General features: G+C 35.7%; 1 protein-coding gene across 1 annotated transcript in view; it reads right to left on the bottom strand.

Annotated features, from left to right (window-relative positions):
• ZNF407 (zinc finger protein 407) overlaps window positions 1–23,878 on the bottom strand; it is a 476,193-nt gene that overhangs the window by 195,593 nt on the left and 256,722 nt on the right. The gene's annotated exons all lie outside the window — the stretch shown is intronic.

Below are 23,878 nucleotides of genomic sequence, written 5' to 3'. Positions count from 1 at the left end.
AGACAAGCCCTGCTGTCTGCCGGTGTGCGGCTGGTGCAGCTGGAGCAGGGCCTCTCCTGCACGCACCCGGCGGCCTGCACCACCACGCTGCTGGGAAGAAAAGGCAAACCCCAAAGCTGCTTCCTGAACCAGGAGTCCTTCTGTGTGACCGTGTGGGTACATAAAAAGGCTCCTTTGGTAAGCATAAAATTAGATCATAACTATACATTTTTACAAAATCGGTCTTTGAGAAAAATAAACCTTAATTATTTCCAGTATGAAACAAATGCTGAAAATAACAAATTAGTACTTATACAAGATAATATTTCAGGTTTACCATTTAAGACCTTTTAATACCTTTAATAAAAAAGGAACTCTGAATCATCAACAAAACCTTGAATACTTCCTCTGTTTGATCTGCCCCTTTTCAATTGCATTTGTGAAATAGTCGGTAATATTACCTTTTTTTCTAATACAAATGAGTTTAAAACAATCCCTGTAACTAATAAAATGCTGTCCGGTTAATTCTGAATAATGAATAGTCAAAAGCAGAGCAAAACTCAATAACCAACAGTAAAACATTATAACAAGTTGATAAGCAAGATGCCACAAAGGACAGAGTCTGGCAACTCAGGCTGGCCATCGGGAATTTTAGCATTTTAATACAATCAGAGCTACGAGTTTAACATTATCTGTGTTTTCAATTATGATATGAGCAAGGAGATGCTGAGTGTATACTTTCACACAGAGGTTTTAACCATGCTTTTACAAATTTCCTTAGCCCTATAAGGGCTGGCAAAGAATCTCGGGATCCAAATAATTAAATTTGCCATCTTGAGGCAAATGTGAATTACCTTAACAAATTCATCACTCGGAGTATCACAAATTCCTATGAATCAAATTATAAAATTGTCTTTTATAAAAATCTCTCTTTTATTCTATATAGTTACAGAGCAATAGAGTTAGAGAGCAAAAAAAGTTAGCTCTTAAATGCAAGAGAAATAAAAATAGTTAAATATTTAAGAATTGCTATATAAGTTAAATGCTTCACATGAAAATTGCCAATTTATCTGTATATGTAAAGAGATACTATATTTACACCCATTAATGTGGACTGACTTTGAAATTACTATGTCATTCAATCATTGCTTACCAGTACTAGAGAATGACAAATAGAACTAAATACTTGGAAATGCACTGTAAAAAATATCATGTCCGTATATCTCTTTGACGGGTCTTCATGCATTTAACATTTCAAAACCATGACGGGGATCTTATTTCTAAGATAAATTCCCCTATCTACTTATTTCTTCATGTATTTATTGTGGATCTAACCTTCTCCTACAAGAAACAAATAACGAGGTTAAATAGACACTATCTTTTAACAAATAGTTTCTCCAGACTGTATTACAACTTTATGAATGACAAAATAAATCCCTCGTTTTTAAATCTACCGTGATGTACATTTAACAAAATTACATCTATGAAACCTCAATATATGTACTCTATTATTCCTGTGTAATAAAAATGTTAAACTAAAGCTTGTGCCTGTCGTAAAATGACAAAAGCCAGATAACAAAGAACTAAGACGACCACACTTGACTTTCAGAAAACCTCATGTGTTCTACAATTTGCTTTATGAAAATAAATAAGCTCATTCTGGTACTTTGAAAAGAATGGTATTAGTGTAAACCGTCCTTATAAAGATCAAGACTTCCTCAACAATGAATGGGGTATTTCCTGGAACTCCACAAATTCTGAGTCTCAAATATTCCAAAATATTTGCCTTCACACAGCAACTCAGTAAGACCTCTACCATCACCCAAGAGATCCTGGTCCTCCTGGGGACTCACAGGAAGTCTATCATGAGGAGCCCCCTAGGCAAAACGTGAGCTAATGCATACAGCTCTGTCTTGTGGGAGGAACCCTGCAAGAAGAGAGACATCTGTGTGTGTTCAGGCTGCACAGCCAAAACACCTGAACACCTACTATCCCCAACACACTCTTCCACATAGCACAGAGAAATCAAAGGAAAAGGAGTCAGGTTTGGCTTTCAGAGAAATTACAAGCTACTAAGAGAAAAATCATTCACAAAAATAAACTTAACGGCAAAAAAAAAAAAAAAATTAAATGCCATTATAAATTTAAAAGAAGAGCAATTAGTGGGGCAGGACAGATAAGAGGAGGCTCCCCAGAGATGGCATTTAATTTAGACATTTAAAAATAGGTGACAATTGGAAATGCAGAGCTAGCTGGGAGGGTGTCAGAGACAGGAGGTGCACAGTCCCAGAGCTAGGAGGCGAAGGTGCTGACAAGTCACACCTGCTGTGACTCCTCCTCGCCTGCCACCCCCACGGAGATGACCCTCCAAGCACCGGGATAGGGCCAGGCCCTGTGGCTTACCCTAGGCTGAATTAAATGTTTTAAATGCCTGTCTATCCCCACGTGGTAGACTTACCGGAGAGGTTTTTTATATAACGGAATATATAGTATAATAAAGAGGTCTGCTTTGTGAAAATGCGCTAGGAAAGATTGTTTTATAGGCCTGCAGAAAGATGTACAAAGTTGAATAATTAGCAATTATGTAAAGATTATAATCTGAGAGGGTAAATAACATAAGCACACATAAGAATATGATGGTATATGGTTCATCCTTATTCTTAAGGCCTAGAAAATTGAAGCCCAGAAGAGAGAGATTGGCTACAATCACATTTGCAGTTCTTAGGCAACTGAGCGACTCTACAATGCTCACTACAAGTTTGAAATCACAATGCTTACCACAAGATCAAAACGCCAAACAAACAGTGATATCAGAATTGAAATGAAAAAGGGCAATTTCTTATCTTCCCTTTCCTCGGGCTTCAATAGACGTTTCCCTTGGATATAAAGAGATCTTAAAGGTTTCAAAAGGAAAAAAAAGTCACAAGCCAAAGAAATCAAAATGAATCCAGACTTCTCTAGAGCAACATGAGGAATTAGAAAACAATGTAATAATTACCTGAAAATGTTGAGGGGACTCATTTTAAACACTGAATGGTTTACGTATTATCTGTAGTGTCCTCTCAGGTATGTTCCTTACGGAGTTTCTGGGACTGAGATGCCTACTATGCAAAACTTTTTGGAATAAGCCTCTTTCTCATGCAGGTAGCTATGACATGGAAGTCAATTAAGAGTTAGTCTTCTAGCATAAATTTACAAGAATTTCTTGTTGTTTTTTTTTTAAAGAGACAGGGTCTTGCCCTGCCACCCAGGCTGGGGGGCAGTGGCATGATCATTGCTTACTGCAGCCTCAGGAGCTCCTGGGTACACGCAGACCTCCCACTGGGATTACAGGCTTCAGCCACCTCACCTGGCAGGATTTCTAAATTAAATAAGGCATTCCTAAAATTCTAAAGACTTTTTCTAGCATTCTTGAAATATTTATGAGAGATTTCTTTCTTCACTATCATGTGTGTTGTTTCTTCATCAGCACCCCACCCAACGCGGGCTGACTCTGGCCTTAGCTCACCTACCTGCTAAAACAAGGAAGCAGAGGTGCAAGCCAGGGTGTTCGGTACGTGCCAAAGTATTTCTTCTCTGAACGTCTCTCATTATATGATTTATAATAACAGAGCCAAGATAAAAATCCACATCTTTAGACTGAAACTTTTAAAGACGGAATACTAAATATCCTCATTGTCAGCTATATGACTATAACTAGAAACTGTCACCTGGTGTTGCTAGACAGTATGCATAATAATAAGCTATAGAATATGTAGGGAACTGAATTGTGATTATAGGATTCATTGCACTGTCCTAACAGATATTTTGGCCTTAGAGAAACTCTGTGTTAGCGCATTATTCTACTTTTGAATGTCTAAATATCAGACAAATTATGTCGCAATATATGTGTATTTTCAATTATACCAATAACCTTGTGTTACCATATTACTAAAGTCTCCTAAAAAGGTGGTTTTGTACTCACCTTTTTCAAAACACATTTTTAAATGTTATTTAAATATTTTTACGTCCTCTAGGCAAAGTATTCATTTGCTATTAAAAACTTAATGAAAAATCTGCACACGTCTCACAAATAAAGATACAGGTACTTTAATAAAAGTAGTTTATTACTTTATTTTTTAACAGTAAGGGAGAGTCACTAGTACTTTTTCCTTTTTTTTTTTTTTTTTTTTAGTCAGAGTCTCGCTCCACCACCCCGTCTGGAGTGCAGTAGTATGTACGTGGCTCACTCAACATCCGCCTCCTGCCTTTAAGTGGTTTTTTTGAGATAGAGTCTCACTCTGTCGCCAAGCTTGAGTGTAGTGGTGCGCTGTGATTTCGGCTCACTGCAGCCTCAGCCTCTCGAGTAACCAGGACTACAGGCGCATGTCACCACGTCTGGCTAATTTTTTGTAGTTTAGTACAGACGGGGTTTCACCATGTTGGCCAGGATGGTCTTGATCTCCTGACCTCCTGATCTGCCCGCCTCGGCCTCCTAAAGTGCCTGGCCAATATATCTGTATATTGTTTCCAAATCTCAGCAATCCAGGATAATTTTGGAATATAATTGCTTTGCAATGCTTTGTAAAGTTGAACACATCAGAGGTAAAGTTACCTTTCACCCCAGAAGGTCCAGTCTAGACATACACTATTGAGAAACTGTGCACATACATGGGCATGCAAAAAATATCTCCCCCATTAAAATTTAAACAATCTTAAATACCTGTCAGATTGTGAGATGGCAAATAATTAACTTAATCACAGAATGGAATATCACAATACAGTGAAAATGAATAAGCTAGAGCTACGTTTATTAGTATGGGTTTTTTAAAATCTCAAAATGGTAATTGTGTTAAAAAATAAGTTGGGTGTGAAACTCTATCATTTATATAAAATGCTGCAACAAAATAAAAAGTATTAAATATCTAAACCTAGGTAGTCCATGGGCAGAAGCATGAGGGTCTCATCACTAATCATGTTGTGGAGGAGGGCAGGGTTGACATCGAGGAGGGAGCGGGGGCTGAGGGTACTACAGTGTTAACTGTAGTTCTAACATTTTGTTTTTAAAAAGAAAGAAATCTATAGCCTGCCCAATATGGTGAAACCCTGTCTCTACTAAAAATACAAAAATTAGCCGGGCGTGGTAACATGCACATGTAGTCCCAGCTATTCGGGAGGCTGAGGCAGGGAGGCAAGTTTGCAGTGAGCTGAGATCATACCACTGCACTCCATCCTGGGCAGCAGAGACTCCATCTTAAAAAAAATAAAAATAAAAAAAGAAATCTGAAATAAATATGATATGTTACAATGTGCTTCCTTTATTTTTGAAAATTTTCGTAATTCAAAATGAATATTTTGATTAAGACAATCAAATACTATTTATTATTTTCTCCATATAACTTGAACCAGTCTTGTCAAATTAGTGTATTAGACAAACACATATCTACAAAAAGCACAGTAATGAGCAAGATCTGGTATGCTCCAAAAGAAACTTTAATCAAAGAGTGAGCTAAATTTTATCAAAGTATTTAAAAATTATGTGGTCATTATCTTCCAAAACCGTGACAAAAAGGTGTTGACTAAAAATTACTATAAAACTACACTAATGTTAAAAAACTTAACTGACAGGTATTCCTTATCTTTTTGAATAAACAAAATACAGAAATGTGAAAACAATGCAAGATTTATATGATTCTTAGCAAAATAGCTTAATGTACTATGAAGTTTACAACAATTTCTAAGTTGCTGAAAGACTTCCAATGCACCGGCAGTTTCTTTGAAATAAAAGCCTTCTTTTTAAAGATAATGATTTAATAATTATATGATAATACACTAAGAGATGGAATGAAAATGAAGTGGTTTTTGCCCAGAAGCATTCCCATCTGAATGTCTTCAGATCTGCAAATGTAACAGAAACAATCACTTTTGTGAAGAGCTCAGCACACGGAAGGCACACAGGGACAAGCACTGCCTAGTGGCCACCATGCCCAATTGACTCACAGGAGCTCCGTATGCTTAGCAGGTGCCCCTAGGACCAGAAAGCAAAATGAAGACGTTCACAAAATCCTCCATGTAACAAATTCAGTGTCTATAAGCACTATCATTCTGAGATGCTTGCGGGATTTTGGGCCCAGGAAACATCTGAATGGAAATACAATGTTGCTTTTGGACTTTAAATGCGCTTTCATATAACACAGGCACTAAAACCACATTAAATATACCCAAATAATTCCACAGTAATCCTGTTCATCATATTTCTATGAAGTTTCAAAATACTGTATCATGCTTAAATTTAATATGCAACATTAGATGGAAAATAAAAATTTCCCACTACTGTTTAGAAATTTAATAATCAAAAAGGTACATAATAGCTAAATAACAGTAACTGTATTAAGATCAGGGTCATCTTTGACCACTTTCTTCCATATATTTGTGTGTGTATATATGTATGTACAAAGGCTAAATAAAAACCTTGCTCAATGAATGAAGATACATCCCGGCACCAAAAATATTCCATGATACTAATATCTAGATCATTTAAATTTTAGACTAGACTTTGAGAGTTCCTTGTTTCAAATCATGTACGAAGTGTGAGCATAATTCATATTAAGAAGCCACAAAGACCTAAGAGTAGAAAGGTTTCATTTACTAAATTCAACTCTGAAGGCTCTAGTGTGTCTTCAAGGTGAAAGTTGAAAAACCTCCCCTGAGGGCTTTTAAACAGTTCGCAAGGGAGACTCCTACTTAAGCCAAGAGTCTTGAGTGCATTTTTGCCCTGAACAGGTGATAATTAGCCTAATTAACAGGCTAGATCCATGTAAACTAGTTGGAAAAGAAATTTAACCTCAGTCATGCCGAACACTGTCATTTCTATACCTCTTAACATGTCATTCAGGCTCTAAAAGCTGTGAAACATATTTTTCTAGACCTTTCAATTCAATTCAAGGGTTAAACAGCTTTTTGTCAAAATAACTTCTGGGAGGAGTATTAAGCAGAATATTAACCCCAGGCCACCTTAGTCTCCTAAGAACCAAGAGAATGACTCATTCCAAAAGAAAACATCCAAGGATTACAGTTGCTGTGCCCTCAAAGACTTGATTTCATTTTTCAAAATCTCATTGCTATGAAATTTTTCTTTGTCAAAGAGACCATAAACTCTGGCCAACCAAATTAATTTTAGCTGAAATTTCCCCCAATATACCACACACTATACATCCAATACTTAGCAGTACAATAGTATCTTAGATCAGAGGTTAGGAAACTGCGCCAAGGAACAGATAGTAAATATTTTCAACTTTGGTGGTCGTAAGGTCTTTGATAGAACTACTCAACTCTGCTGTTGTGGCACAAAAGCATCATAAACAAATTAACGTGGATGTGTTCCAACAAAACCTGACAGATACAGGCAGTGGCCTGCTTTGGCCTGGAAGCTACCAGGTGGGATGATAGGTCAAGTCCCCCCACTCTGACCCCTAAAAAACGCCATCTATACAGGGTCAAAGAACCCACATTGAATGTTGCAGGCATTCAAAGGTCCACTAAGCCCCACTCTCAGGGTTCAAGAAGTTGGTTTAGTTCCGAACTTAATTCATGTTTCTTGCACAGATTTAAAACTTCATCATGAGAAGAACAGGTGGAAGGAATTATACTGCATATGAGACCCATTCCAGTCAGAGGCTGCGCTGTCCTTTTTAAAACTACCCCCTTTCAACTGTACGGCAGAGCTGGAGGGCTTGGAAAGTTGAAACAATTTTAACTAACCATAGAAGTCAAGTGCTGGAGAACAGGACATATATTAAATTGCCACAGTTCTCTAGTTTGAACAAAATGAAATTTTATTGCTTCAGGTTGGGCAAAAAACCACTAGATTTATGTAAGAAAAGTTAAAATAGTAGTTACTAACACTGAACTAATATTACGGTTTAAAGAACAAATAAAGAGAATTTCTTTTAAGTCATCATTCTCACTGATATACATAATTTGAGTTAAAAAGGTAAAATGCATTTCAATCCCCACTTACATCTTCATTCTAAATGCCTTAACTTTCCATCTCTGGACATTTACTATGCAATCCTAATAATCTTCAAATTATTATAGTTCAGCTACTTCTCTATCAACCAACCAGTAAGAAATTATGTTTGGGGATTTACTGTGTGTCTAGCAATGATCCGTTTTATGTACAAACCTATAAATAAATAAAATACATCTATTCCTCCCCAAAAAGAGCCTATGATTCAATGGCCAACACTAATATCACTGAAATAATTAGAACATCAGAGCTCCACACTATGTGGGACTTTTTAAAAAACTCTACAAGATGTTAAGAAAAAGGATCAATAGACATAGATTGGAATAGTTGAAAGAGGCTTCATTGGTAAGGTGGGAATTCAAATAAGTCTCAAGGACAGAGCCAAGTGACATGAAGGAAGCAGCAATTGTTGAGACAAGCTCTGGGGCCAAGGTGGCATGCATGAGCAGTGGGCCAGCCATGCTGACGGTGGTTGGGGGGCAACATGCTACATAGGAGGAGCAGTCAAGTTCACAATTTTAAAAGTCAGATTAAAACGTTCTTAAAAATCAAAGAAGTTTGGCTTTGGTATATACGACAAAAGGAACCACCAATCTCTTCTTTGTTTTTTGTTATTTTTCTTTCCTGTCTCTCTTCGTGCTTGCTTTTCATAATTATTTGACTATACTTTTCTAAGGAGTTAAATGCAGCCTTATCCTTCCCGGGTGCCCATGATTAGAAAGATACAGTACATATGCAGACAACCCACAAATATGTGCATGCCTAGGGAAAAACCTCCTGTGACAATGCCGTCATCTAAGATTTATAATGACATCATTTTAGCATGTGGCTAAGTAATGTACTAAACAGCATGTTAGCTACAGCAGGGCTGCTACACTTGAAGCTATATACCTATACATGTTACAAAATATTGTTTCAGAGAGCTGAGAACCTGTTTCATTTGCATGTCAATGAAAAATGTTTTAAACACTTTTAAGATGACACTATTTTAAGATGACTATTTACAGTATTAGAATGAATTAACAAATATAACTAAGATGGATTTTACCCATAAAACCAAAAACAGGCTTACAGAAAAAAGAAAAGTAGAAATAAAAAGAAGCTACAAAATCAACTCGAGCAACATTATTTTCTTTTAAATTTCAATATACTAAACAGATCTGCCATATTAATGGAAGCAATGAACAAAACCTGTCCCAATTCAACTTATTATCATGGTCTAACTCATCAGGAAACTGATATGTATCGAATTTGGAAAAACCCTAGTAAGGAGTTTATACTGTAGTGATATAATAGTATGACAAGAAAATATTTCATTAATATTACTATATAAAATTTATTAGTAAAAACATACGTTATAGAAAAATACTGTATATCTGCATAGAATAAATTGTTCCAAACCCTTTAGTAATAAACCTGATGGTTTCATATGAACACTAGTGCTCAGTTCATTTCATGCCATGGGTTTAGAAATCATGTTGGTGGTCAGATATTCATGCTGGTGAGGAAAAAGCAGCTAGTAAGTGTCTGGCCTTAGGCAGCCTTTCAGAGCCTCAGTAGGACAATGTAATTTTTATTCCTGGTATGTATTCAAGTCAATATTTCTACAACATTGGGCACAGAACACGTGGTCATTTTTGCATTATAGTCTACATTATTGGTGCACTATAAATAGTAAATTAAGTGAACTATTTTACAACTGTTTAAAAAAGCAGTAAGAAAGTCACAGTTTCTTGCCAGCAACTCCTGACAGGTCAAACACTCCAGAAAAGGTCTGTCATATAGTGTATAGTTTAAAATCAGTAGTAGTTTTCTAAACAAAGTTAGTATGCCAAAAACAGCATGGCTGATAAGAAGTGTCTGGATTACACACAAAACACACGGGATTTAAATTTATTAATACTAACCCTGTTAGAACCATTAACTGACACCAGTGTATTTAACTCTCTGATGCTGGAACATTGGGTAAGGAATTGCAACCATCACTATTTATTATTAATCTGTAATGTGATTTCATGCAGGATTCAAACTATAATAGATTAAATTTCTTTCTCTTCTTTTGGTAGCGACAGGGTTTCACTATGTTGTCAAGGCTGGTCTCAAATACTGGGGCTCTACGGATCCTCCCACCTGAGCCACCAGAGTATCTGGGACTTCAGGTACATGCCACAAGGCCCACCTTTACACTAAATATCAATGAATAGTATAATATTTCTACCAAACACATTTAAATTCCATACAAATAACTTTTTAAAATTATATATACATATTATTTCTCACAAAATTGGTTCTTTTAATACCCACGAGTGTTTCATAAAATCATACAACTGATATACGATCAAACATGGTAGGTTGCAACTATATCCTATAGGTCTTTCTGTAACTATTTGGATATGTAATTTCTAGAATTTTGAGTAGACATGCTAAATTTAGAGTAGACTGTCCGCTGATGGTGACTGTGTGTGATTTGCTGGCGTTAGGAAGGGCAGCTTTCCACACTTAGGCATTTCATTGTCTTGGACTCTGTCATCATCTCGGCCTTCTAGCATGTCAGGATGATCTAAGGAACCATTTGAGCTCAAGGTAAGATTAGCTAGAAAGGTTGAGATGTATTACCCAGTAATCCCAGAGTTCAGTACAAAATTGACCCTTTCAGAGACCTTAGTCCAAAGAGCAGCAGTTACACTACACTTCAGAGTAAATATCTTGGGGCCTTTGTGCACTGGAGCATCACCAAGACACGATTTTAGTTCAGTAGACTAATTCAACAAAGACAAAGTGGAACCTGATATAGATCACAGCTTGCTTTAAATCATAATATTCTGACATGCAGACATATTGAAAAATCATGTTGTAGGGAGTTGATTTGTTCCTTGGTAAATCATAAGTTCAATGGAAAATACAAAAAGATTGAATTAACATAAAAACAAGTTTTACGGTTAAAGTTATTGCGATGCAACTGACAATAAGTAGTTAATAAAACACTAGCAAGTTTTTCACTGTTTCTGACACAGGCCTCCACTAAGTAATGGCTTTGAGGCAACTTGCAATGAAACACAAATAAAACTGGAGAATACACACATATTTGAGGTACCATTGGGAAAAAAAACCTCAAAGAGCACGGCAATTACATAATAATTTAGCTTCCTTTTATTATAAAAGAGCATTATTTTAAATATTGGATGTGTGCAATTATGATCACTTTTTACAAAACAGATTTGTAGATTTCATCTACTTCTCATATGTTATTTTGAAAAGATAAATTCAGACAGACACCGATAAATACTGCATACAGATCATTTATAGTAATTTTTCAATACTTCCAACAAAAGACCACGTGGAATAACATTATCACTTATTATGTACCTTCCAGCATTCAAAATATTAAACTAAATTTCTTTATAATATTATTAAGTACATAAGCAAAACCGACTGGAAGGATGTAGGTGATAAAATACATTTACATTTGGCATTAAGTATAGTGCCAGGAAAGCTAACATACAGAATTAACTGAAGCTATCAAAATGAGATGAACAATAAAAGGGACTTTTTCAATTATGGGCTAGGAAAGAATAAAAATCAAAGTTAAATCACTTGCTAGTTTAGACATTATGATAAAAACAAAACCAAACCACATAACTACTTACATTGCTACTGTCTTTCTTTTTTCTTTTTTTTTTTCCTAAGATTTTCCAGATGGAAATGAACTAAAGTCTAAGAAATCACCCACACACAAATGATAACAACTCCTCTTTTGGCTATGAGAAGGGAAAGCAGTGAAGGCGACACCAGGGTCAGCTGTGAGTATTGGTCAAGCACCTGGCCAGCTGCCTAAAGACAGTCCCAAATGAACAGTGAGTACAGCATCTGTGCAAAGATGGGAGCGGAGGCTTCAAGAGATGGTTCAAGTATTCACAGATGCAGGGACCTCACAGTAATACATCCTGCTATGGGGCTGACAGATACCTATACATACAGTTCATTGCAATTAAAGAATCTTCTCTTTGCAATGAATAATAAAACAATCACCATATTATAGGATATGGTTCTAGGTTCTCAATGAAAAAAAATATATCAACAAATTTGAGAGACCAAAAGGGCTTTCTCTAATGCCCTATCTTTGCTTATGATTTCATTTGTATTTTCTACATTACACAAGCATCCTCATCTTATTGTGGTCTTATTTGAGACTCACAAGTTGACACGACGCTGACTCATAAACATTAACACTTGAATTATTTTCTACTTTCATATTCACACATTCCCTAAATAATTCTAAACAATTCAAGGACACGTATTTTGATTTTCTTTCTTTGGTATCATTCACAGAACCTATCAGTAAGGTCAGAAAAATTATGGTTTAATAAATGTTCATAAAGCTCAGCAATTTTCCATAATTAAATTTTATCAAAGGCTCGGAATATGATGAGAAGTGTTCTGATAAGTTATGTTCCCAATGACATATTCAAACCTGGAAACCAAACTGCTCGAAGGTGGTCATGCCACAGAATTGCAATGGATACCTAGTTTGACACCACCTCAGCTGTGTGACAGTTGCAGCATTTTTTCCGCCTGAATTTCTACATATCAGTCGAGTTAGAATAAATTATCTTCAAAGTATGACCAAATAATGAAACTCTGTAATTCTAATTTTTACTAACTTTATACCAAATCCAGTCCTAGGATAAGGTGTAGCACAAGTCCCAAACTTACGAAGACATGTTACCAAAGGTTATGCCTCTCCAGAGGAATGAAGGGCTCTAATGGAAAGAGCAATCAAAGAATAATCTTTGAAAAGAGTAATCGAACTGAACTAACTGGCCGTGGCCCAACCAACAGTCATAATTAATGAAAACTTCTATCTCAGTCATATCTTCTGCCCCTAGAGTCTATATGCAGTCCAAATGCTACTTAATTATCCTCAGGGATAAAGAGACCTGGCTTCCACGAGACAGGTTTGAATGTTGATTATTTAATTTGTCTAAGATAGTAAAAGAACCAAAATAAGAAAGTAACATTACAATCAATTACACTGCCAGGCATAACTTTGCAATACTATAAAAGCAGAAGTACAGATATGCAAAGGTAGTAGAATAGTAACAGGAAAAGAATAGAGAATACATGCGGTAGTCAACACCCCAAAGTTAGGTTCTATCATGCTTCCATGTAGTAGATGCTCAATTACTGAACTGAAAACTCTCATCTGAAATTGGGAGACTAGAATAGAAAAACATAATGCAGCTGTTATCTTCAGTAAAATAACTTCTGGGGCTTTAATTCATTGCAGTCTGAAAATTTTTTAATAAAAAGATAGTAGCAATATAAAGAATGGTTTTGTTTTCTTTTTTTCACAAAATCTAGACTAGCAACTAGTCAAATAAAAAAAGACTTACGATGTATGCGTAACCAAAGATAAGGACAAAACATTCTACTGGAATTCACATGATGCTATTCACAAAAACAAAAGAGCTAAGAACTAACTGGAGGTAGTAAAAGACATAAGAAACACTGTCCTCATGCTGACAAACACCTCATGGAGTATGCAGAGATCTGTGTTGTGTATCTCCACAAATTACTAATATTTTGCGTAGTAAATATATTATTTACTGATATTTATTATTCTTCAAAATAATATGCAATAAAGCACTAAGGAATATGTACAATGCCACTGACAAGCAGAAGAGGTAGAAGTACAAAATACTTAGACTAAAAACCAGGTGGGCCGGGCACCGTGGCTCACGCCTGTAATCCCAGCACTGGGAGGCCGAGGCAGGCTGATCAACTGAGGTCAGGAATTTGAGACCAGACTGGTCAACATGGTCAAACTCTGCCTCTACTAAAAATACAAAAAATCACTGGGTGTGGTGATACACACCTGTAATCCCAGCTACTTGGGGAGGCTGAGGCAGGAGAATTGCTTTAGCCCGAAAGGCGGAGGTTGCAGTGAGCTGAGATTGTGCCATTGCACTCTAACCTGGGCAACAAGGGCAAAACTCCATCTTATTAAAACACACACACACACACACACACACACACACACACACACACACACACCACAAATCCAAAGTGATAGGTAATAAAGAAAATTTCCTCTGGCGAACAACAGGGGCAAAAATTTTTAATTACTACAAAGTAAACAGGTTCTCTGAATGAATTCTAACTTTTACCTGAGTTTACATAGATCTGACCAGCGACTAACAGGATGAATAGTCGTTGGCAAAGGGAAGAAAAGCTAAAGAAGAAAAACTTTAGAATTATCAAATTTTAGGGTGTATGATTCTAAAATAAATTTATTTGACAATTTGGGAAATTTGACTTTGACAAATGACAAAACCAATAAAAATTTGATAAATTATGTGAAGCCCCTATCATGTATTAAACCAATAAATAACTTCGATACAGTACTTTATAAATGCATTTAATATTTTGGTACTTGGGCAAACAAAACAAAAAGACAGCTACAACTTTACAGTAAAAACGGCAGAACTGCAATTATACATTTCTTCTCTAAGGTTAACAACAGTCTTTCAGATACTTACGATTTAATATTTTTTTTGTTTTTTCTCCTATCACTGTTGTCAAAATTCTTAGAAAAACACTGGGCTCTTCCCAGGTACCTCTGGCTCCTTACAGCATCTGCAGACCCAGGGAACTGTGTGTGCCACACTCCACCCAACTTGCAGCCCGCCTTCCCGAGTGAGAGCTCCAGGTCAAGTTACTGGTCATAAGATACTCTGCTCTAGGACCTATGTTTCCTCAGCTGTTTAAAACAACTAACATTGTTTCCATCCATTATTTGTACTTAACAAAGGTACTATGTATTTGATAAAACCAAAATGAAGATTTTAATAAAAAATTTAAACAATTTTACAGAACTTTCAAAGAAAATTCCTAAAGTTCTAAGGCTTATCCAGTGAGTAAGTATCCAAGAAAATACTATTCACAATTAATATGTAGTGAAATATTAATCTTTAAAACATGGAAAGATATTTTATTCTCAGCAAGCACCTATGAAAACACTGAATTAATCTGTAACGCTATGTGACTTGAAAGTCATACATTCAGAATTAAAAACTTCCATTTATCCTTGAGTAGAATTTAATTTACAGATTCATAGTTAAAAATCTACATTCACAAAATTATTACCATTTACAGCTAGGAAATAATGAAATAAAAGTATTTTAAAAATGAAAAACTTGAAAGGGTATTGAATATAACACAAATATAAAAGCCAATGAAATAACTAAACATATATATATAGCAGTAAAAACGTACTAAGAATTCAAAGAAGATACCCTTTGGATACAGTTATTCAATAGTTATTGATATGTAGCCTACTTGTTCCTAGAAACTATAATTAGATATGATGTATTCTATCCATTTCCTTCAGATGTAAAATAGCCAAGCTAAATAAAGTTATCCCTGTCCTGAACATGTTGTCTATTCTTTTAGTTGAAAGCGAACCTCAAGTAAATTCCTATTTATCTCCTTGCCAATCAAGGAATGAATGAGTGACACTAACATAGCCTTATCTGGGCCTTCTGTCTGCAGCACATGCTGCTAAGTGATGTCATTACTTCAGCAGACGAAAATAAGCAGATTATTACAGTGACTAGAAGCAAACTAAACATTTGGATTTTTGCATGGACAGATTTACACACTGTCTGTCAGATAAAGCACAGTTTGCCTGCTGCTTACACAACAAGAATGTGCCTGACAGCTTCCCCCAGGTTTAGTATCTGATTACATAAATAGGCCATTCCCCACCATTCCTGAAGACTGACAGTCTGTCTTAGTTTAAAGTGCAATTTTGGACTATCAGCTTTTCTGTCTTGCACACTAGGCTGATTAACATCAGAGTACTTGCTGGAGGTCCAATCAGGGTTTTCAACCCTAGGATCACAGGCCATACAAAAACAGGTGGACACAGTGGATGGAGAAAGGTGACAGCTCCTAACGTACATTTGTAAGGCTTAACCACTTTCACACTTATTCATGTGTCTGTATTTGTTGTACGCACTCTGAAATAATTCAGAAATATAATCGTTTCTTTTAAGCTAATAGTTTATTTCTAAAACATGAAATATAATCACAAAACATAATGGTAATATATGAGTATGACTATCTTTACAGCTGCGATGTCTTATAATGAGTATTTTTGCAATAGTCCATCAAATAAATGAAATGCCAATGAACTTCTCACAGTCCTGTAAAACCACAACACTGAGATGAAAGAATGTTTAAAAAGTAATCCAACATTAATTAACATATTTCTTATCCCCACCATGATACTCAAAACAAAATTTATAGAATCAACACACTGGTGCATTTTGATGAATCTAAAAATACAGTTTAAAACTTACTTTGGTGGCAACAAAAATGTTAATAGAAAGACACTAATGAGTAAATTGTATCTGTATAAATATTATGAACTTGCCGAAAATAGATAATTTAAATTTTTCCTTGTCTAAGCCCTAATAATATAGAGGTTCTGCAATTTAGTAAGTAAGTTACAAATTATTCTGAGTCAAACTTTATTTAATAATTCATACTTCTCAACAAATATAGGCCTGTGATTTCATACAAGTAAAAGCATTCAAAGTGGTCTGAGTGATGGAGACCTATGAATGTTCTTTTTTTTTTTTTTTTTTTTTAAAGACAGGATCTTGCTCCATTGCCAAGGCCAGAGTGTGATGGTGATCATAGCTCACTCCATCCCTGAACTCTCGGGCTCAAAGGATCCGCCTTCTGAGTAGCTAGGATCACATGAACCCACCACCATACCTGACGGATCATTTTATTTTTTTTTATAGAGACAGGGTCTTGCAATGTGGCCCATGCTGTGCTCAAACTCTTGGGCTCAAGCAATCCTCCAGCCTTGATCTCCCAAAATGTTGGGATTATAGCATTAGCAACTGTACCTGGCCGTATTCTCTTTTAATAAGAAAACCCTAGGCAGTCGCCATAAAGGCAGTACTGAATATCTTAACTGCATTGAGAGGAAACCATTTGTTTCTCATTTTCCTATTTTCTTAGGTCTGACACTATTTGTGAGCTATTGGAAGGAAAAAATTTCAAGTATCTCCACTATTAATTTGTTAATTAAACAAACATCTTTTAAACATCTACTATGGGCCAGGTCCTATTCTGTCTTCTGGAAATATAAAGATAAACAGGACACAGGGCCTGTTCTCCAGATACATCAAATCTGATAAGGAAAAGAGACAAGCGAACACATAAATAATATCTTAAAGTAAGTAATTTATCTTTTTACAGATAAACATATTTTTTAGATTCAAATGGCAATCTACTCCAATATCAAGCAACTCTCCTCAAGACAAAGCTGTGAAATCTGTGCTATACATTTCCCGTGGAAAGATGTGCTTCCCCCTTAATCATCTTTCTACTTTCCTGCTTTCCTACAAAGTTAAACTAATGATTTTATGAAACATGGGCCTGAACACTACACACATATAAAACCTGCCTACAACTAAACACTGACCTGTGGTCTCCTGTTCCCTTTCAGAACCATCCCATTTGTTCTTTCCACTGTTACACGTTAAATACTAACATTTAGCTGAAAACATCTGACTGCCTAATACTATAATGTATTTCGTCTTTTTCATTTGTTTCTAGACACCAGCTCTAATGAACTGTCATAGAAATAGTTTTGGGAATCGCAAAGGGTGATGTTACTCATAATGGTAAGCAATTAGAAGTCATAAACACAATATTGTTTCTAGTAATTTCAGCTATAACTTTCAACATGAGTACCCAGACAAACCAGATGAAATATGTTGCTTCAGGTCAGCTCTGATGGATCCCTCAGAAATATCAACATTATTGCTTTTATTTTATTATGTATCACACTCCATAACTGTACACTGCAGAGTACAATAAAAACTCCACTACAGAGCTTCAGTACTTATTAAACAGGTCAAAAGTTACTATAACAAATAATTCTCTGTACTCAGGGTCCATCAATAACATATCTTGTTGCTTAGATAAAAAATTTTTTTCTAGAAAAGAAAAAAAAAGGAAAAAATGTAGAATAATCTGAAATCTTTCATGTGTCTGACTGTCCCTTCCCAATCTCCTTTACCCCTTTCCTTTTCCAATTGCTTTTATAGGTGTTTGAAGCATATACTTGACATTATTTTTTCTTGAATCTTGAAATTTATTACTGTATCACGAAGCATATGCCTGACAATTTCGAAAGAACTAAATGAAACATTGGGATCCATAAGGAAACGTGGAAGATGACTAAACCAGGCACAAGGGTAACAGCCCACTAGGATCTGCAAGCCGTGAGAAGTGATGGTCACCAGCAGCCCCTAACTGGTTCCTCCACAAGAAACAGCTTACACAAGCAGTACCTGCTTCTTCAAAGATCCTATCAACTTACAGAAAAAAAATTTATAGAAAAAATGCCAAATTCAAGCTATACTAAAAAGCCAGCCAATGACCATTATTCAGGGTAATCAGTTTGGCTACCATTTGGCTATGCAAGGTAGACAGTTTCTGTAGATAAAATCAGCTGAGTCTGAAGATGACCACTGCAATAACGAAGCAGGAACCAATAAACAAGGGGAGGTTAATACAAAACCAAATTATACTGACAGTACCCATGGGAAATATATTTAAAATCCAGAAAAATATTTACATATTAGAGGGTGTTAATACGTGGACATTCATTATATCTGTTACAAGGAAGGAAGGCAGGAAGGCAGAAGGCAGGAAGGCAGAAGGCAGGAAGGCAGAAGGCAGGCAGGCAGGCAGGAAGGAAGGAAGGAAGGAGGGGAGGAAGGAAGGAGGGAGGGAAGGAAGGGAAGGAGGGAGTGAAGAAAGGAAGAGGAGGAAAGGAAGGGAAGTGAAGGAAGGAAGAAAGGGAGGGGAGGGAAGGAAGAAAGGGGAAGGTAGGAGGAGACAGGGAAGGAAGTAAAGGGAGGTAGAAAGGAAAGGGAGGGGAGGGAAGGAGAGCAACCAGAAAACCAAAACACAATACCAAGGAAAGGAAAGACCGGCCCCACGAGCAGACATCGTAAGACACGTTTGCCATCAACATAAAACCTAACAAAATATCAAACAATACAAGTACATGGACACAAGGATTCAAGTACTCAGTACTTCATTAATTTAAAAAAACATAAGCTACTTTATGAACTAGTAATTTTCATATAATTACAAACTATGATATTACTATAAGGCAAATTCACCTTCTTACAAGTATTTTGATGAGAATTTCTGAAGTATTATATTTATTTCTTATATAATTACTGACAATGATCTGATTTTGTTTTTAGAATGTATTAAACATTTTCCATCACAGGAATCAAAAGAATTAAAAAGAAACTTATTTATGAGTTACTGATTTCCCCAGAGCCCAGTGTAGTGCCTAGCACCTAAGAGGTGCTCAATAAATTGAAGGAGTTAAAATAAATTGATTTGTTTCTTTACTTTGGTCTATCAGAAAGTTAATTACCTATAAAATACTTGTAAATATTGAGGAAGAATATAAAATAAGTCTCAAAAAGTACTAAATACAGTCCAGAGGTATGATTATTCCCCCAAAATTAGCAGAAGAAAACAAATTATTCATAAATCACATTAATCAGTGCTGTGTTAGCCATCTGAAACATGTCGAATATCAGCATCTGAAGTGCCTGTGAACAGTCATTGCTGCTGGTGTACATGAAACGCTGTAATTGGTTTAAATCGGCCTTGCCCATCTGTCTTGAATACTCTTATTACAAGGCAGTAAGCAGAGAACTATTAGAGCTGCAGTATAAGCTGTAAGATCTTTACCCGTTCTTAAATCATTTAAAAATAATGAGAGCGTTAGCCTTTATCTAATTAACGAGTGCCTTCTTTGAATTAGAAAAACTGTATCATTTAGCCCACGGTTGTTTAGTAAATTGGCTTGGTGGCATGTAAGCTAACGCAGGATAGCAGTTCCAGTGTCTTGTTCCTGGCTTCTTATTACTTGAATTATAATTCAATGATCACCTTAGATCATGGGCTATTCATAAATCAGAAGCCTGACATCAGATGAAAAATTGTATTAATATATGAAACTTATTATGTAGTACAAACTGCTCTCTTGATAAATTACATTGTTCAAACTTGACAATGATTGCATTTAAAACATTATTCCTGTTTGCTGTTTTACAGACTGAAACCTCTTCATGAAAAATTTACAATGCTCCTCTGTGTTTTGGAGTCAGAGGGCAATAGTAGCAAATGGCAGACAGAAACCATACTTTAGATTTGCTGGCAGCTATAGAGGACAGAAAACACTTCCAAAGATGGGAAGAAAAACCCTCAGCTGCTCAGCTGCATCCCCAGCTTCTACATTTCTGGCTTTATGAAGATACTAATTGTCCTCACTAGCAGAAGCATAGTAAATAATAAAATTTTAATTTCAGCTTACTAGATTGCTTTCTTCTCCTATATAGGTGTTTCAAAGAAATTTATAGTCATAAATGTTTCACAGAAATTTATAGCGTGAGAGGAAAAAATAAAGGGGCAAACCCATGAAGTTTAATTTGAATTGGGGCCGAGCTCCTTAGATGATGCGTTATGACAAATGCTTTTGCCAAGGCTGACTGGGTAACTCAAGCTGTATTCCATATTATTTACATTAATTACATGAAGGCTGCTTTGTTAATGGTACATTCTGGTGTGGGTCGCAGCATGATATGCTAATGATCTAAGAAAAATCTGCATCTCCAATATTTATGATAATTTGTAATAGAAAATAGGGTTGCTTTTATTTCCTTCTCCTCACTAGAACAAAAAATGTCCGTACAAAACAATTTTATTCAAAGACGAAAGTTCTAATCGCCAAGACATGTAAGTGTTGTAAACAAAAGGGAAGGCTCTCTTATTGTTAGGGGTGTTGTCATAGCCTTTGACAAAGTGATAATACGGCAGTTCTCTACATGCCTTTCAGTGTGAGGTGCGTGTCAAGTCAAATTGAACGGGATAAAGCAAAAATGTAAAGTAGAACTTCCAACACCAAATAATCTCCTGTTGTTAGGTGTTTCCACCCTCCCTCTTCACAGCTACCCCCAACAAGAATTCAGATAAGCTTCAAATAAACAGTTAATTTAAATTAAGTTGCATGCATTATACAAGAGGCCAGAAGATATTCACTATTTTTACATAACCCATTGCAATTTTTAAGAAATCTTATTGTAGGAATGTATAACCCCAAGATTATGAGTGCAAAAACACAATCTGTATGTATTAAATATCAGAACATTTTATTCATATTGCTATTCTTTTAAACTATTTTGAAATTTATAAAACACTAAAGGTAACAGCAATTTCACATTATGGCTTTTGGGAATATAAAAACAAAGAGAAAAAAATTTCAAAAAAAATCAAAGATATTAAATTTAAAAGTACCAAGCTTTTGAAATTATTAATGTTAAATTGCTACATGTATCTTCCAAAGACTGTTTAACAATTTTAAACATGTGTTTTGCTTTATTATTATGGATCAGATTTTGAAATTCCTTCTTTAGCAATAAGCATCAACAAAGCTTATGTATTTTTGGCATGATAAAGTTAATGTGTTTTCAAATCAATAGTGGCCTATTGAAATAAAAGCTCCCATAGGTATGCACCCTAGCCTACAAAATAGAACAACAAACAATCTTAACAAAACCAATAGATACAATGGTTTGCAAATGTCTTGTACTGAAGCCAGAGCCCAAATTCTAAAGAATCAGTATACCTAAGCACAACTTATTCAAAGGTTGAATTATTAAGTCATTTCCATTTACTAACAGAATGAGTTCCCAAAGAAATATAAAATATTTTTTAAAGAACATATAATAGGGTGTTCTAAAGACTAGAAATTGAAAACTGTATATAGATTGAGAATAAAGATGCTTAACAAGAAAGAAATATTTCAGTAATCTCTAAATTAATACTGGGTTTCAATAATCTATGTTTAACATGATTAACAGAAATCTGGAGAGCGGTCAGCTCTGGGGAAATGAAAATAATGCAGCTGGAGAGAAGCCTACAGAAGACTTCAAACGTAACGGTTCAGGTGCATGTCTTAAGCTGCATGGGTGTTATATGGCTGCTTGTTTCTATCATTATTCTTGATACTATATATATAGGCTATATGTGTGTGTGTCTGTGTAGTACATTGTGTGTGTAATATATTCTGTTGGACATATGAAATATTTTATTATTTTAAAAAAAAGAATTGACAAAAATAACCCAATCTCAATAAATATTTTTAAAGGGGAGAAATTATTTTTCAAAATCTTCATGGGAGAATTAATGTATTACTTTGCTGTAATAACTAAAGCTCAGACTTTTCATTCTTTGGCAAGAAATGTCACAGGGCCTCATACGCTAATGTTTTATATTATAGATTCAAAACCAAGGAAATAAAAAATAGTGTTTGTGTAAAATTATCACTACTTGTTACAGCAAAAGTATTAATTTTGTAAGAAATGCTTATGCCTCTCCATGTGGGTAGCTCATGCTACGCTGATTAGAAGAGACATTTCTCAGAGTAAACACTATATATAATCAAAGAACATCAGAATATCAAGTAATCTTAAAATTAATCTAACACACTTACTTTAAAACTAAGGAGACAAAATTTAGGACTTCCATAAACTGCTAGATAGTGGTACAACACAGATCTTTCAACTTTTGCCTAGGACTCTTTGAGTCATAAAACACTACCTCATGTGTCACCTGTCCCCAGGGGTGGACACTGTGGTGCAAGACATGAAACCACTTAGGGTGACCCTGTAAAGGAGCCAGAGAGGCTGGGCTTCCTCACCCATCCACCAGCCATTCACAAACCATTAAATAGGTGATAGGTAATGTTAAGAGGTCTGGAAACCAAATGATCAAGAAATTCGGCCATGAACTCATTACAATTTGTCCAGTGGTTTCCCACTGATCCAAAAATAAAATCCCAATTCCTTACCGTGACTTCTAAGAACTGACAATCTAAGCCCTGCTCACGTCCCCTTCTGGTATATTAGCACTACCCTTGTGCACACCACACTTAAGCCACACTTGTCTCCTACTGCTTGTCAGACTTGGAAAACTGTCTCCTTAATTTTGAGGTGGGTTGCTGGGTGGGTACATGGTCGGATGGATGGATGGATGAACAAACAGAAAGCAGCAACATAGACAAGTAAACCAACAATGTTAACATGCTGGAAATGGACAGAAGTACAGATGCTTCTGACAGGTAGTACTGTAGACTCTTTGAAATTAAGGACATATGAGTTATAGTTAAAGGTGAATAAGATCACAGGCATATTAGATTCTTTAAAAACTTTATGAAAAAGAATAGCTATTCAATTACAAGTAAAAAATCTATAATCATAAAGACTAATGATGCGAAGAAGACAACTATGGGCCCTATCTCAGGATGTCTGGTCACTCAAGACAAGTCAGTTCAGAGGTGCAGGATGTGTTCCTGAGTGGTAAAATACAATCACATATAAATGAACGAAAAAGAAATAAAATCCTCCTCCTCAGAAACTTGATGCAATGAACAAAAGCTCTTCCATCTGTTAACTGGAAAACGGAAAGCTTTCTATGATTTACTTTATAAAGCATGAAGGCCATAAAAATATGCTCCGAAATCACAGTATTTATGAAATGATACCAAGACAACAGCTAGTGGCTAGGAGCATTAATTGCAAGCTCTCTGACAATTCAGATATGATAGAAGTAATTCTAATCTAGTGTAGCAAATGTGAGCACATTTGATATGCTTTTTACTTTCCTAGGGACAAAGGTGGACCTTCTCAGCCAGAAAGAATACCAGCCAACACCAACTACCCTTAGAAACTAGCCACACTTTCTCGTTCCTTAGGGAATCACAATTTGAATAAAACT

The sequence above is a fragment of the Cebus imitator genome, unplaced genomic scaffold (genome assembly GCF_001604975.1).
Source record: "Cebus imitator isolate Cc_AM_T3 unplaced genomic scaffold, Cebus_imitator-1.0 Scaffold49, whole genome shotgun sequence".
NCBI classification, from domain to species: domain Eukaryota; kingdom Metazoa; phylum Chordata; class Mammalia; order Primates; family Cebidae; genus Cebus; species Cebus imitator.
This window is presented reverse-complemented; position numbering and strand designations above follow the sequence as displayed.